The sequence below is a fragment of the Pleurodeles waltl genome, chromosome 12 (genome assembly GCF_031143425.1).
Source record: "Pleurodeles waltl isolate 20211129_DDA chromosome 12, aPleWal1.hap1.20221129, whole genome shotgun sequence".
NCBI lineage: Eukaryota > Metazoa > Chordata > Amphibia > Caudata > Salamandridae > Pleurodeles > Pleurodeles waltl.
Window position 1 is genome coordinate 4093459 of NC_090451.1, and position 15678 is coordinate 4109136.

The 15678-nt window shown below is 45.2% G+C and overlaps 1 non-coding gene across 1 annotated transcript; it reads left to right on the top strand.

Moving 5' to 3' along the window:
- Positions 1 to 1401: 1401 nt before the first annotated feature.
- Positions 1402 to 1474, top strand: TRNAK-CUU (transfer RNA lysine (anticodon CUU)). The gene has a single exon. It is a non-coding gene; the product is annotated as a tRNA-Lys (tRNA).
- Positions 1475 to 15678: the final 14204 nt, after the last annotated feature.

The following is a 15678-nucleotide window of genomic DNA, read 5'->3' on the forward strand; positions in this document are numbered from 1 at the left end:
CAAAGCCCTAGACTGGCTCACCAGATTCCTCACCGATAGAACCCAAAAAGTCTGCCTCCCACCCTTCCACTCTACTGCTACCAAAATCATCTGCGGAGTCTCCCAAGGGTCCTCCCTCAGCCCCACTCTCTTCAACATTTACATGACCCCTCTCACCAACATCCTCCGTCCACACGGAATCACCATCCTTTCCTACGCAGATGACACACAACTCATCATCTCCCTCACCTTCAACCCCACCACCACCAAATCCAACCTCCACGCTGCACTTCTTGACACCGCCACCTGGATGACACTAACCACCTCAAGCTCAACTCCAACAAAACACAAATCATCATCTTCGGCCCCAACAAAACCATATGAGATGACTCCTGGTGGCCCACAGCCCTAGGCCCCGCCCCCACCCCGCAAACCACGCACGCAACCTCGGCATCATCCTAGACCCCTCCCTCTCCATGACCCAGCAAATCAACGCAGTCACCTCATCCTGTTTCCACACACTCCACACGCTGAAAAAAACCTTCAAGTGGATTCCCACAGAGACCAGGAAGACTGTCACACACGCACTCCTCAGTAACAGGCTAGACTACGGTAACCCCCTCTACGCCGGCACCACGCTCAAACTCAAATGCAAACTCCAGAGAATCCAGAACACAGCCGCACGCCTCATCCTGAACCTGCCCCGCCACTAACACATCACACCACACCTCAAATCCCTTCACTGGCTCCCCATAGACAAGATGATCACCTTCAAGATCCTCATCCGTGCACACAAATCCCTCCACAACACCGGCAGAACCTACCGCAACGAAAGAGTGAACTTCCACACTCCCACACGCCACCTCCGATCTACCGACCTCGCACTAGCCACAATCCCCCGCATCCAACACACCACCACTGGAGGCAAGTCCTTCTCCTACCTCGCCCCCAAGACCTGGAACTCCCTCCCCACCAACCTTCGCAAAACCCAAGACCTCCTGCTTTTCAGAAAAAACCTCAAGACATGGCTGTTCGAACAGTAGCCCCTCCTACCCTCCATTCCCCCCCTAGCGCCTTGAGACCCTCAAAGGTGAGTAGCGCGCTCTATACATTTTTTTGATTGATTGATTGATTGATTGAAGGAGGGATGGAATAAAAGGAGGGGGAGGTGAAAAGTCCTAGTAACCAAGAACCAGACACAGCTCTTGCGACAGCTGCTCGGTCCTTGGTGCCCTATAGTCAGGTGTTGATAAAATGTGCTTCTCAGGAATAGTGGGTCCCAAAAGCCCCAAAGCAGGCAGCTTTACCCCAGCTTCCTCTTCCTTAGATGATCAGCAGGTGCCATATCAAAGCTAACACATATCTGCAGTCCTCTGAACCTGAAGAGGGATGTATAGGATATGTGTCACAAATAGTACAGCTGCCCGGCTAGCTCAGTCGGTAGAGCATGAGACTCTTAATCTCAGGGTCGTGGGTTCGAGCCCCACGTTGGGCGTGAATTATCATTTTTTAGTCTTTTCTTTAAATGTGCTCTGTTTTTATATAAACTAATTTTTGAATGCCTTCTTGGTTTCAAACATACTGACATCGTAAAATGGCCAATCTTAAATGTTAAACCTCCATGTAGCTGGGCACATTGGACTGGTCATTTAGAGGGGAAGGGGTTGTTTGTACGTTCCTTTACCTCCTCAGTCATGAATGGCTATTGCTTGATGTAGGGATGGGAATTGCAGCCATTCGCCCTCCGTTCAATTACATAGGATGAGGCTTAAACACGCTTTGTCATAAACGAGTTGTGAAAGTGACCAGCTCAGTATGAACACCGGGGAGTCACAGGCGGAACTGAAAGGTGGGGAAGGTCCGTCACAGCGGATGCTCGGGGGGGAGTTGTTAATGGTGATGAGTTGTTTGACAAGCACAGCTTTAAGGGTTAATGGTTTATGCCTGAAATTTGTAACAGTGTCGAGCAGGGCAGTGTGTGCGCGAGCTTGTGATGGCCAAAAGTCGTGCAGAAAGCGAGGGGTTGCAGACTGTGTCAATTGTGTGTAGAGGACGAGGCGGAGAGAGAAGGTGAAGGGTTAAAGGGTGTTCTGAGAGCGCATGAGTGGTGACGCTCGGCTGTGGAGTCCCCTGTAGATGGTGCAAGTGAGGTGCAGGAAGCGGGAACCCCAGTCGGCATTTCTGAAAGGGCTGCACAGTCACGCACAAGAGTCCACACGTGCCAGACGTGCTTCAGTACAGCAGCTCACAAAAGATAGATTCCCTGGTGACTGGTTATCTCAGTTGGTTCGCGTTTCGTGCTAATAACACCACGGCCATGGTTTCAATCCCCGTACGCCTGTTGTACGTTTTTCTACTTTCTAATGACATTTTACTACACAGGTAGCACAGGAAGCGTACTGACACATTCACTGCAGAAGTAGGGAAGCGAACACATGAACAGGGAAAACACAGCTGAATCTGGTCTCACTTGTGCCGACGAGCGAAGCCGGACACCTAAATATGTGCTCTGTAAGCTATGCGTCGTACCTCGTAATCAAATACAATAAAATCTAAAAAATGATTTGTTAACTTGTGTGTGACTGATTTTACCACAGTAGACTATTTACCCCAATATACAACTTTTTGTTAGGTCTTTGTGTTTCTGAGCATGTCCTTGGAGGAATGTACGCGATGTTGATCTTGCCGTTTATTGAACCAACAGAAACAATCGGGCTGTTTCTTATCCCTACATGTGGCCATTACTGATACTTGAGCGGCTTTATAGTTGTTTTCAGTGAAGATCCCCCTTTCCTTACAAAAAATATTGCAAGACACTGGCTTGAGTAGAAAATGAGCCAAGGTGAACGTCGGCCCAAAAACTTCCCCAAAATCTTGCATTACAAAATGTATTACAAAATTTCATACTGCAAGGAATTCTAAAATCTTGGTAGCATAATTACCATTTACACAAATAAAATCACTTATATGTTACTGGTCTGTGAGACCGTTGCTTCTTTCCACGACCGGTGGCACAGAGAGTTGTTGTGTTGCACACGATCAAGTGCTTATAAAGCAGGATCAAAGAGCAGGACAGCAATACAAGCACAGATCATGTGCTTGGTTTCCAGTGCACGAGCCTGTGCTCCAGAGCTTTAACTAACTACATGATCTCAGATGGCATCACCTGGGCTAACTTACAACTAAATAATAGTGAGAGCTAGGACCTCTGAGTATGTCCCTTCGGTGATCAAAAATATATTTACCCCAAAGACAAAATACAAAAACAGGATGGGCAACACCATAAGAGAACAGAAACATGTCACCTATAGAGCTTTAAATCACAAGGGCCTGATACTTCTGAGTAGTTTGAGAAGAGGACCTCAACGAACAATTCAGTGCTGTATTTATGATAGTAGTAGTAGGAAGGGATACCTTTAATCACCATATTAAAAGTGACAGTTATCCCGCCCCCCGGCAGTGATGTCATTTCCGGTGGCTGGGACTTCCGGTGTCCCTGAAAGCTCTCCCCGGAAGTGACGTGGGTGCATGGGGGTGTCACGTGGTTCGTGTCCGCATGGTGTTGCCTAGTAGAGCGCACCTTTTTTTTTTTTTTTTTAAATGTTGCATATAAGGAGCTGGTTAGAACCGGCTGTCAAACCGTGAACCAGGGCTGAAACAGTTTGGCAAGTCGCCATGAAGAGATACAATCCGATCGCCAGAAAAGCCGCCTCCTCAGGGGCCCTGAACACTATTGGTAGATATTACCGGACCCTAGCCCCTCTTACGATGGATGAGAATGCACAACAGGCTGTCCCTGACGCCCAGGATACCGATGTTACCGGTTTTCAAGAGGAACTTTGCCATCGGCTTGAAAAGCTCAACCTCAAGGATGTGTCGACCCTGATATCCCCTATGAAGGGGGCCGGCAGTGACAGCGATGCCTCGAAAGATGAATTAAGTGTTGCATCTAACTTCATAGACATTGAAGATGTTGAAGAATGTGTAGCACCACCGAATTCGCCCATCTATGAAGACATGGGCTTCCAGGAGGACCCCCGAGTCAGAGGCCGTTATTGTACAGCCGTCAGTTGTAAGCTCCGGTGATGTTTCTACCCCAATGGACCTCTGCGACTCCCAAGATTTCAGAGGAGCCTCTGAGTGTGGCGAGAATGTTGAGGTTAGTAAAGACATTTTCTTCTTTTTTTTTATTTTTTTTTTCTGCCTGTATACTCTAGTGTCATACTTTTAACTAATAATGTGTCTTGTGCTTTCTGTTTGAACCCTAGAACGCAACTGAAGAAAGAGAGCCTCTAGAAGGGTCAGCTCCAAAGGTTAACGCCGTAAATTCTTACTGCTTATGCTGTTCCAGACAGTCTGAAAGTATTACAAGCCAGAACAAAGAGCCTCGTAAGAAATGTGTTTGCACCTACACTAGCCGCGATTTTGAAAAGGAAGCTCCGGGCGTACTCTGTGACACCATATGGCCAGTTAAAGGTTTTGCAGCGGCCGTTGTGAACACGTGTGTTAAACGGGATTATTATGACCTTTGTTACGGGCATAAAATTAAGGAGGCTCACGCATGTCTATACGATGCATACACTGCAAGAACAATTCGCCACATTTGTAGCCGGCTAGACCCTTACCGGGTATATAAGTTGTTAAGGGTTGTGTACGGGCTGTCAGCTATGAAGAAAGGTGTCCACGATGATATGATTAAGGTCTTGGCTGCGGCTGTCAATGAGATCCGATACGCTGCTGAGCCCTGCTCAAAACTCGACCGTATGCACAGGATGTGTCCCCACTTTGACAAAAGTATGATAGACAGGGTTATAGAAAGACGAATGTGTGACATTTATTATAAAAACAGAAGAATGATGTTGTTAGCCCCACGAAAGCTGTTTTAAAAAAATAATAATAATAAATAAATAAATAAAGCAGACCATAAATGTGTTACTTAACGCTCCATACTTACTCACTTTTAGGCGGGAATCCGGGTATCGAGATGCAAGATGTCTATGAGTTACACCCGGGCTACATCTGTATCGGGAGATTGATTTTTGTGCTGGTTAAAGAAAGAATAGCTGAAATACATCCTGTGACTCTGCGGTATTTGAACATTTCTGAACCTTCGGCCTTGTTGCAATGTAGCAGTCATGTGTGTATCGCCAAGTGGTGTATCAATGGACGGCTAAACGCATCTTTTAAATGCCGGACCTCGGACAAAGATCACAATCGCAAGTTAAGACTTTCACCTGAGACGGGGATACATGGGGCTTTGGAGAACATGACTAAAGATTATCTCACAAATAAAGGTTCTGCATTGTCCTACCTAGAACTGTATGAACTGTTGAATTCTGTCAGTATCCTGAGCGTTCAGAGTTATAGGCGTGGGGAGCGGGAAGTCATGTCTAGAGCTATTGAGAGTATAGCTATAAAAATATCAAAGTTCGTGACGCTTAGGGTTTGTAAAAGGACATGCTCTGAGTAACATGTGTAATGGGTGTTGTACTATGTATACGATTGTAAAAAGGCCACAGCGGTCCATCGTTTTGACATCTATAAGCTATGTAGCACAAAATGTCAAATACATGCTGGTTGTGTAGCCCAGCCACACTTTTATGTTTTTTATGTTTAATAAAATGACCTTACACAAAACAGGCGTCTTTCATTTCGTGGTGATGGTGGGAGACAGCATGACGGATGCGGATTTAAGGAAGCTTTATTACGATAAACAGGGGGTTGGAAGCTTCGGAGGCTCCAAAGCTCTATTTAGAAGGGCTCGAGCTGAAAATGAATCTGTAAAACGTGCCAGTGTGAAGACATGGTTAGCTGGGGAAGAGGCTTATTCGCTACACAAACCTGCCAGGAGACGCTTTAAGAGGAGGGCCATCGTTGTTAACGCACAGCTCGATTATCAGTGGCAAGCTGACATAATCAGCCTCCAAGATCTAGCAAAACATAACGATGGCGCCATGTATATATTAACAGTCATAGATGTCTTGTCCAAGTACGCCTATGCAGAGTCATTAAACGATAAAAGTGGTACCAGCGTTACATCTGCTTTTAAAGACATCTTCGCTAGCGGGCGTGTGCCTCAGAAACTACAAACAGACGCCGGAAAGGAATTTTTAAACAAACATTTCCAAAAATTATTAAACCAGCACGCTGTTCAACATTTTGTAACGCACACAGAGGTAAAGGCTGCTGTTGTAGAGCGTTTTAACCGTACTTTAAAGTCGAAGATGTGGCGATATTTCACCGCCAACAACACCTACAGATACGTGGATGTTCTAAAGGCTTTTATAGATGTTTATAACGCCACCTACCACAGGACAATCAAAATGGCCCCTGTTAAGGTAACAAGGGATAATTCGTTAACGGTGTGGAGAACGGTGTAAGGTGGGCGTCTCACTCCGAAGGTCAAGAAACCTTCTTTAGAAGAAGGGGATCATGTCAGAGTTTCAAAGTTGAAAGGTGTCTTCACCAAAGGCTACCAACAGACATTCAGCGATGAGGTATTCATAGTGGAAAGTGTTGAGTTTAAAGAGGGGGTATATTTTTACAGGTTAAAGGACTACGATGGTGAAAATGTAGCAGGTGTCTTTTACAACGAAGAGTTACAGAAGGTACCCTATGATCGGAACAGGGTGTACAGGGTCGAAAAGGTTCTGAAACGGAAAGGGAGCGGTGCCCGGAGACAGGCGCTGGTCAAATGGCGCGGGTGGCCCGAGAAATTTAACAGTTGGGTTCTGGCCAGCTCGTTGCACGGTGTGTGAGGTCAAGCTGTAAGCGCCAAGATGGAGAACTCCCCTTTTTATATCACGCTGCCATCCAATGCTTCGAAGGACATGTTCCCAGACAATCAGATTTCGAGTTATACTGTGAAACTGGCAAAGCTAGTGGATTTGAAAGGACCATGGGAGGTGGCACTAACAGAAATACAGTACCCTAGAACTTGGAATACCTTTACAAAGTCCGATGTTAAATTTCATATAAAGCGCCCTCAGGATGCCCTGACCTTTCCCCTGACTTTCCCACACGGCTATTACCCTACCGTAGCAATGGTGATCGAGGCCATCAACAAATCTATAAGCAGCTATTCTATTGAAGAGTATGCGAATATATATCTGGTATTGGATTACGTTAGAAGAAAAGTCTTTCTTAGAGCCCCTGAGTATGATACTAGGTTTAAATGTAGTGGTAAATTACAACGGGTTTTAGAGACCGTACAACATCTGCAAAAGCAGGTGGATCCAGACCCTACATGTCCCGATATTAACGGCGGATTTTATACACTCTACGTTTATAGCGATATTGTAGAACCGCAGAGGGTCGGGACAGTTATTCACCTTTGTTGAGGTGGGTCCCTGTGCAGGGCGAAAATAACACGATGGTTAATATACAACATCACAAACTCGACTATGTTGCAATTTCTAAAAACCATTTTGACACTATAACCATCATGGTGTACAACGATCAGTCGGAGCCGGTTGCCTTTAAATACGGGAAAGTTATTGTTAAGCTTCATTTAAGACCACGGCGCGAAGGTGACTATTAGACAGCTGCAATGGTCATTATGAAAACCTACGGGGATCCCTCTATGTACAGGGACTATTATAGAGTTCAGGCTGGGTATGGAGGCCACCCGCCCTACTTTCAAGGGGCTCCGGTTATGTATGGGGTGGGATTGGGGGGTTTCTTCCGGAGCATGTTTAGGCGAGCCATGCCCTTTTTGAGAAGAGGGTTCGAAATTGCAAAACCTCATGTTAAAGCGGCTGCTACGAACATCGCCCAGGATGTCGTGGGTAGTGTAACGTCTGCGGTAGCCGAGCGTATGAACAGACAGCCCCAAGGAGGAACTGGGTTGCTGTATAAAGCGCATGGTGGTGTTAAAAGGAAGCGAAGGGCTTCAAGGCATAGGGGTCCACCAATGCCCTATAAGAAGCGACGGACTACTTCAAAAGGCCCTCACAAAAGAAGAGCCGTAAGACGGAAGAGATTGACCAAGAAGAAGAGAACTCGTTCTAGTGCGAATATTTTTTAAAACATCGATCATGGCCTTCGTACACTGTGCATTGGGTGAATGCTCCATCCCTGAGTTAGATCTGTTTTCTCTCAAACCCACACAGACCAGCATTGAAAATAGTTTTTTCATGGAAGTGTCGCCGATGGCCGCTCTGACACCCCTTGCACCGATAGAGTTTTATGTGTCGGGGTCCACGGATATGTACCTTGATCTCAACAGCACTCTCCTGCACCTCGTCTGTAAAATAACCAAAGCAAACGGTGCCAACATCGAGGCTGATGCTAGAGTGGCCCCGATCGCCTACCCCATCGCAACAATGTTTAATCAAGTGGACATTAACCTAGGCGATCGCCTCGTCACACAGAGTGATAACATGTATGCCTACAGGGCCTACATAGATAGTATTCTAAATTATAGTCGCGATGCGCTGGACACACATCTTTCAGCAGGGCTCTTCTACCGAGATACCAAAGCGCATTTGGAGAACACGGCTTTGGACGGGGACAACGAGGGATTTAAAAAAAGAGCCAGCTTCGTCGCCGGCAGTAGGCAGTTTGACCTCCTGGGGGGCGTACATTCAGACCTTTTCTTCCAAGACAAACTGTTAGTCAACGGTATAGATCTTAAGATCAAACTCAATCGTAACAAGGACGCTTTCTGTCTCATCACCGGTGATGCAGAGCAGTATAAACTGGTTATATTGTCCGCGAGCCTGTTTGTAAAGAGAGTGAAAGTGTCCCCAAGTGTCAGACTGGCCCATGCTAAAGCTTTACAATTATCGAACACCAAGTATGCAATTGAAAGAGTTGCTCTGAAGATATTCAGCATCCCCGCCGGAACCCGATTAACGCAGCAGCAAAATCTATTTCTGGGGCAATTACCGAAACTCATCATCATAGGGTTTGTGGACAATACCGCTTTTAGTGGCCTCTACAACTCAAACCCTTTCAACTTCAAACACTACGATATCAACTATGCAGCTCTGGTTCACGAGGGCGCCGTGATACCCGCAAAACCTTTCACGCCGAATTTTGGAACATCAAATTTTGTCTGGGAACATCTAGGTCTGGCCTCGATAACGGGCAAACAGCTGCGGGACTCGGGAGTAGTTGTTTCAAGAGAAGGGTATGCTGCCGGCTACACTCTGTTTGCGTTCGACCTGACGCCTGACATGGAAGACAGCGACCATTACAACCTGATCAAAAACGGAAATCTAAAAGCGGAAATACGTTTTATACAGGTGCTGGCGACCAAGGTGAACATGGTTGTGTTCTCAGTATTCAACAGCGTTATCCAGGTCAACCACGCCCGTCAGCTTATGTTTGACTACCATTGAAAGAGTGTAAAATAAAAAAATTAAAATTTTATTTTAAAAAAAATATATATAAAATGGACACTACGGATATATATGGGACTTCTTAAGTAGACATAAATATGCTAAGAAATACTTTCTAGGGGTATACCCTAGCGATGGACTACCTGAAAAGATAGGTCCAGAAACGCCCCGCACCCTCGTCTTTAACACCGACCCCCATTACAAGGGTGGTACACATTGGGCGGCTCTGTTTCTGGATGTGGACAAGGTTATAGTGTTTGATAGTTTAGCCGAGTTCCCTGAGCATAGTATTTATACAAAGCCGATATTCAAATATGTAAAAAAAGCATCACCCACGGTTGTGTATAACAAACTTCGTGTGCAGGATCCTATGGCCATCACATGTGGGGAACATTGTATATACTTTATTAGTAAAATGTCTGAAGGTATAATGTTTAGAATTTTTTTTAATCTGTACTCAGATGATCTAGTAAACAACGACGGTGTTGTTATGAAATATGTGAATGAAAACTCCATGACAATGTCGCACGTTGTTAAAGCAGAATATGGTCTTTGTCAAAAGTGTAAGGTATTGTAAAGCTGTTATTTGTACTTATGAGTGCCTAAAATAAAAAAACATCTTAAACATGCTTTCATCCTAGGCATTTTTTTTTTTATTCACACTGCACACATTTTCAAACCATTTATAAACAAAAAGATGGCAGACTACTGATGAAAATTTAAAAGTGTTAATTACAAACATGTTTCAACACAAACATTTACAAGGTTAAACATATAAAATGAAGCACAATTTTTCGAACCGCAAAAACTTTTAACAAAAACTGTACAGGTGTGCAGAATGAGAGCGGTAGCCAGGTGTTCATTTTGAATAGTCTCTTTTTAGGCTCCATAGAAAGAGCAGCACTGTTCCGAACGGGTGTTAGTTGTGGAAAGAAATGCGATGTCGATATAGCGGGGCTCCTTGTAAAAACAGCGGGGGTCAGATCTTTTAAACTTTCAAGCTTACGGCGATTCTCTGGATTTCCGATAATCGTGGAGGGAATGTTGAGTTCCGCAGCTGCACTTAGGAACTGCTCCCAACCTCTAGGAGCGTCTTGTGTCGATAGGGTTTTACCGTGTGTGAGACCCCGGACCAGATCATACATATGGGAACCAGCAACCGGCTGCCCTTTGTAAACGAATTCACCCCGGTCGTTCCAAGTGGTCAAATCTTTAGTAGTAGTCATTTTACTGAGCAACATTTGAGCAGCCCCTCTATACTTCTGACTTATATTTTTTAAAAGGTCTAAGACAAAGGCATCAGTTGTGGGTCCTATGTCTTGAGGCGCCGTAGAGGGTCCTGGCTGCTGTTCAGCATCTGGGGTATACAGCGTCAGTTTGTTTTTTTCAGAGGTTAGTTGCTTGTAGTATTGTAGAAAGTTTTGAAGGGCTCCTGAGTAAAGCCCTGCTTTGTCGTGGGGTTTTAAATCAGTTCGGTTCAAAATGGCTTTGATTTCAGCATCGAGACGCTGCGTTTCGTTTTTGCGTATGTCCCAGACATCCGTGTTAGAAGGGCCCAGATGTTCCAGCTGTTGCCGTGGTACGAGGTACATTTTGTGGGCGTGCTCCATCAGGATCTCAACAGTAGCCCTGTGATTAGGGGTATAGCTATACCTAACAGCGACCCTATATAGCCTCCTGACTGTTTGAACAGTTTTCTTTTGGAAAGGAGCGATGCCCTCTTATTGCTGAGCTTCTTAATAATGTGGCGCTTCTTCTTCAGAACACGAAACTGGCTCGTTGATATCGGGACATTACCTTTTAGGGTGTTTAGGGCTATTTCTGAAATGGCGGCCACTAAATCGTCCGAGGCAGCGCAAAGGATTGCTTTTCTTTTCGAGGGGCTGGCTGTGATCAACATTTTTAGAAGGCCTAAATTACGCCGCAACCTCGCAGACATTGTGGGGTCCTTATATTACAAGGTTTAGAGTGTAAATGTTACAAACATCTTTTTACTTGTTCTTTTTATAGGTTTTGGGCATTGTTTTAGGCGTGTAGGCGACAGGGAAGTCAGGTGGTAGTATACCGGCTCGTAGTCTGTAGTCTTCAAGAGTGTTGGGTTTCAAATCCACCAGTAAGTAACCGTGGGGTTTTGCTGTAGCATCGTTAAAGGCCTCCATGAAAAACTGGGTGTTTCCGGGGTACATTTGTTTAGCTATAATTGAGATCTGAAGTTTGTCTCAGGGTTTTTAAATAAGACCAGGTATGAGGCGTTGAGAGTTATGGACCGGCTGCTCTTGCCCTTGTAAAACAGGTTCTGCACTATATAGCATATGCTCAGATTACGGTGGTGTGAATATTGCGTAAAAGCCCGTTCAATCTCGGGGTGGTCCCCGCCTTCACGCATGAGGTCATCCACCACGACCATGTTTACAAGTTGTTTTGGTAGCAAGTCATCGTCGTTGAGATTACCGGGGATACCTTCTATAAACCGAATGTGGGGGAACTTTAGGGTGAGCTCCGTGTAAAGATCCTGCCAGCATGAATAAAGCCACACGATGTTGTTAGGGGTCTGAGATAAAACACCGGGAGCGTTTTCTAGCAGTTTCTTTATAAAAAAACTTTTACCGCTATTGGAGGGACCAGCTAAAACGCAGGAGAATGGGTGTTGTAGTCTGGTGTCCATATCTGGGTGGAGTTCGAGCCTCTAATGTCTTTTGGTAACCGTAAGGCAGTGTTTTGTAGTCCGATGTGAGGACCCGTTTGTCAAACACTACTCTTAAGGTTTTACACATAGGTTGGGTTGTAATTTCCCACTTTTTCTTTGACCTGACTATGCTCGGGTGGTTTACAACAATGGCTTTGCTATTTTTGTGATCGCTCGAGGCGGAGTATTCGTGCACCAGACCCTTCAGACTGTCAAAGTTTATTTTAATCGTATTGTTGACGTTTAAAGTGATACGTTTGACTTTCATGCAAACCTTGTTGTTTGAGGTCTTATAACTGTACGTCTTAGGGCCTGATGAGGTAAATTCCTGTATATACTCCCCCTTTTCGAGCTCGCTGGTCAAATCCCCTAGATAATCACCCAGCGGAGGATCTTCATCACCCTCTTTACTCACAAAGATAACCGAGTCAGTGTCATGGTACAAACACCGTTCCTGAAGCTTGTCCAGCAACCTGTAAAGCTCTAGCCTGGCGTGAGCGGTTGTGAAGCAGGCTATAAAGATGTTTATATTGTTACACGTTGTGGGGTACTCTTTGGTGTATTTCCACCATAGAACGGCCGTCTCGTCGTCAATAATTTCACAACTGGATATGTCATAAACCGGTGTGAATATATACTTAAAAAGCTCATCCGGATCTGTGACGATGGATGTGTTTGACAAATTGGTATGCTGTGCGAACTTTCCCCACAAGGAATTGAGACAGAGCTTAGCTAACTGCCGGCGGGCGGGGTTAACCTTAATGAACGCAGGTCTCAGTTTAATACCCTCGCAAGCTTTGTAATCAGCTATATACTTTTTCTTTGAGGGCTCATCGACACACCATTCTGGATACCCCGAGGCCTCCTGCTTGTCTCTGAGAAACAAGTTGATGTACTCAGAAAAGAGCTGGGTTGTTGTGTTTGGAAAGTGCCAGACTTCCAGGATTTTACCTAGGCGATACCCTTTCTCTAGGGCCGTCTGCACCTCAATGGTACACCAAGTCCCTTCCAGCAGCCTCTGCTCATCACTATGCCGGCATTCGCTAAGCTGTTTACTTTCAGCGCAGGTTCGGCATAGGGGGAACATTAGCTTACCGTCGACTCTATAAGGGAGCACCGGAAAGTAAAGTTTCCGCGGAGGGTGAATCTGACACTTAATGATTCCAAAGTACTCTTTGAGAGGTTTAAAGTTCCTGTATATGATTGTAGGATGGCCCACAGGGTACAACTTCACCTTGTTCACAAACGGATACAGACTTGTGAAGTCGTAGTAATGTATTTTCTCACCAGGGCCAGCTACACGGTACAATTGAATGGCGTTTGTACGACCACCGAATAAGGCGTCACGGGGTTCCAGCGGTGAAGGTAAATGCTGGCTCTTAATAAAAGTGCTCAGTTCACCATCTTTCGATAGCTCAATTACCCAATCATGTTCCCAGAGAGTTCTCAGAACAAACCCACAACTCTCAATATACTGCACTTTCGCCATAGTCCGGCGGTGCAGATGTTCAAACGTGGTTCCCTGCAGTCTATTAAACTCATGGGGCTTGTAACACTGAGGGCATCCATGGTAAAAACACACGTTGAACTCAAAGGCAGTTGGCACACCGTTAATTAAAGCATACCCGTCTAGATAGTAGTGTCCCAGACGGTATTCGCCGCCCTGCAAAGCGTACTGAATGAAGATGCTCTCATTCGCAGAGACGTACATGAGCCACTGAATAGAGGGGGTGGAGTAACGTTTCTGCTTGCCGTTATAGAGGTCAGGTGGTACTAAGGCGATAGTTCCATACAATAAAAACATGTGTTTATAAATAGACATGCACTTTGAAGCCAGAGTAATGTTTTGAAATGGGTCCAGGTATACTGTTATTTTTTTTTTTTTACTCTTGCGTGATTTGGTTTTAATAAACTGGACCCGCTTCATCATCGCCACCACAACATCTCTGAAAAGGTTGCATGCTTTTCGCAATATCATAACATCCGCCTGACAGTATGCTTTTAATTCAGTTTGAAAATGAAACCATTTTTCACGGTTTTCATCGTACCACTGTAGAAAACTCTCTTTTTCAGAGGGCATCATGTACTCGCAACCATAACTGTCGGGCGGAGGCATAGGCCCGCTGTAATTCTGATTAGCCCAGGTGTTAAAAAAGTGAGGGAAATAACCTTTACAGCCTTCAAACCCAAAGGCTTTTGGCAGTTTGCTCAACTTCATGGGCAGAAAATTCAAGGTGTCTATGAACCTAATGTCAAAAGGCACAACCTTAAGCAGCATTAGTTTGGAACCTTGGGTTATGAGACTAACGGGCAGCTTTTCATGTATCAGGTCACGGATAATGAAGAATGAGTCATATGCTTTGGAGTTGTGAGCCAGAAATGTATAATCCTGGTATCGCGGTTGCATGAACGTGTTGAGGAAATCATTCACGCATGACCGTCCTTCAAACTCCCAGCTCCCATCACCTGTCAGATGGTGGGCGTAAATATAGTTTGGCTGGTGCACCCCCGTCTCTTGCGTACACTCTATATCAAATACGATATAGTCTTCTGTTTTTTTCTGGTGGTGACTTCTGAGCATGTAACACTCATGTGTTGTTCCGGCTATAAAAGCCTCTGTACACCTAGGGCATTGCATACCTTTACATTTGTGGTCAACAGGTTTATAGCGACCGCAAGTCCCACAGTCGGCTTTAAGAACACATTGTGCATGTTTAAGCAGTCTTGCGACCGACAAAACAGCTTGCATGTTGTGCAGTTCACTTTCAGAGCATTGTCATTGACACATCCGTCCCTCTGACACATTTTACAGTGTAATTCACACTGGTGTTTGGTCCGATTGTTGTATATGTGATCCCAATGCTCGCACACATACTTGGCACCTAGAAAACCCTTCAGGTTCAAGACACCGTAAAAGTGGTTTTCATGATGTAGCACATACACGGTCTTGTTTTTCACACCTTCATTGGTAGTGGAGTACTTCCAAGAACCGGTATGGTATAGAACTTTAACCGTCACGGCAAAGTGATTCTCAAAAAGTCCCAGGTCCCCAAAACCTACCATTTTGTCAGCCGGTATCTGAAGCGTCTCATGTGCTGCTACAGCCATCGACATAATGACGGCGTCTGGGGTAGAGCGGTCCATCAATAAGCCTGCAATGCTTGCGGCCAGACACATGTTGATAGCTCCGGTATTAAAATCGAGCAACCACCAAGATTTCTTGCCAATGATTTTACTGTACATAACGCTCTTTAAGGCTCTGAAAGCACCACCCTCGCGACCCCTAACAACGAGGGCGATGATTCTAAAGGACCCGTACGCCAGTAATTCAGCCTTGCTCTGTAAAAGTTTAGATGGGTTTTCTAAAAAAGTTACAGCGTCAAACACATCCCGAGATGACCATCTGGTGAACAGGGGACTATTGAGACCCTGAAAACGCATCTGAAAGAAATCATTAGGACCCACATCGTGTAACAATCGTTCGATTAGCGTTTGCACAGCCTGATGTATAGCTATAATGCCATGATCTGAGGAGTGTAGGCGATCTAGGTTAACAAACCTAAACTTCTCATAGTGTTCTGTAGCGTTAAACAGCTCTACAACTCGACTATACCGTCTCACACTTTCCATAAATACTGGTTCTGAAGCCTCAGTTTGAGAATTACTGGC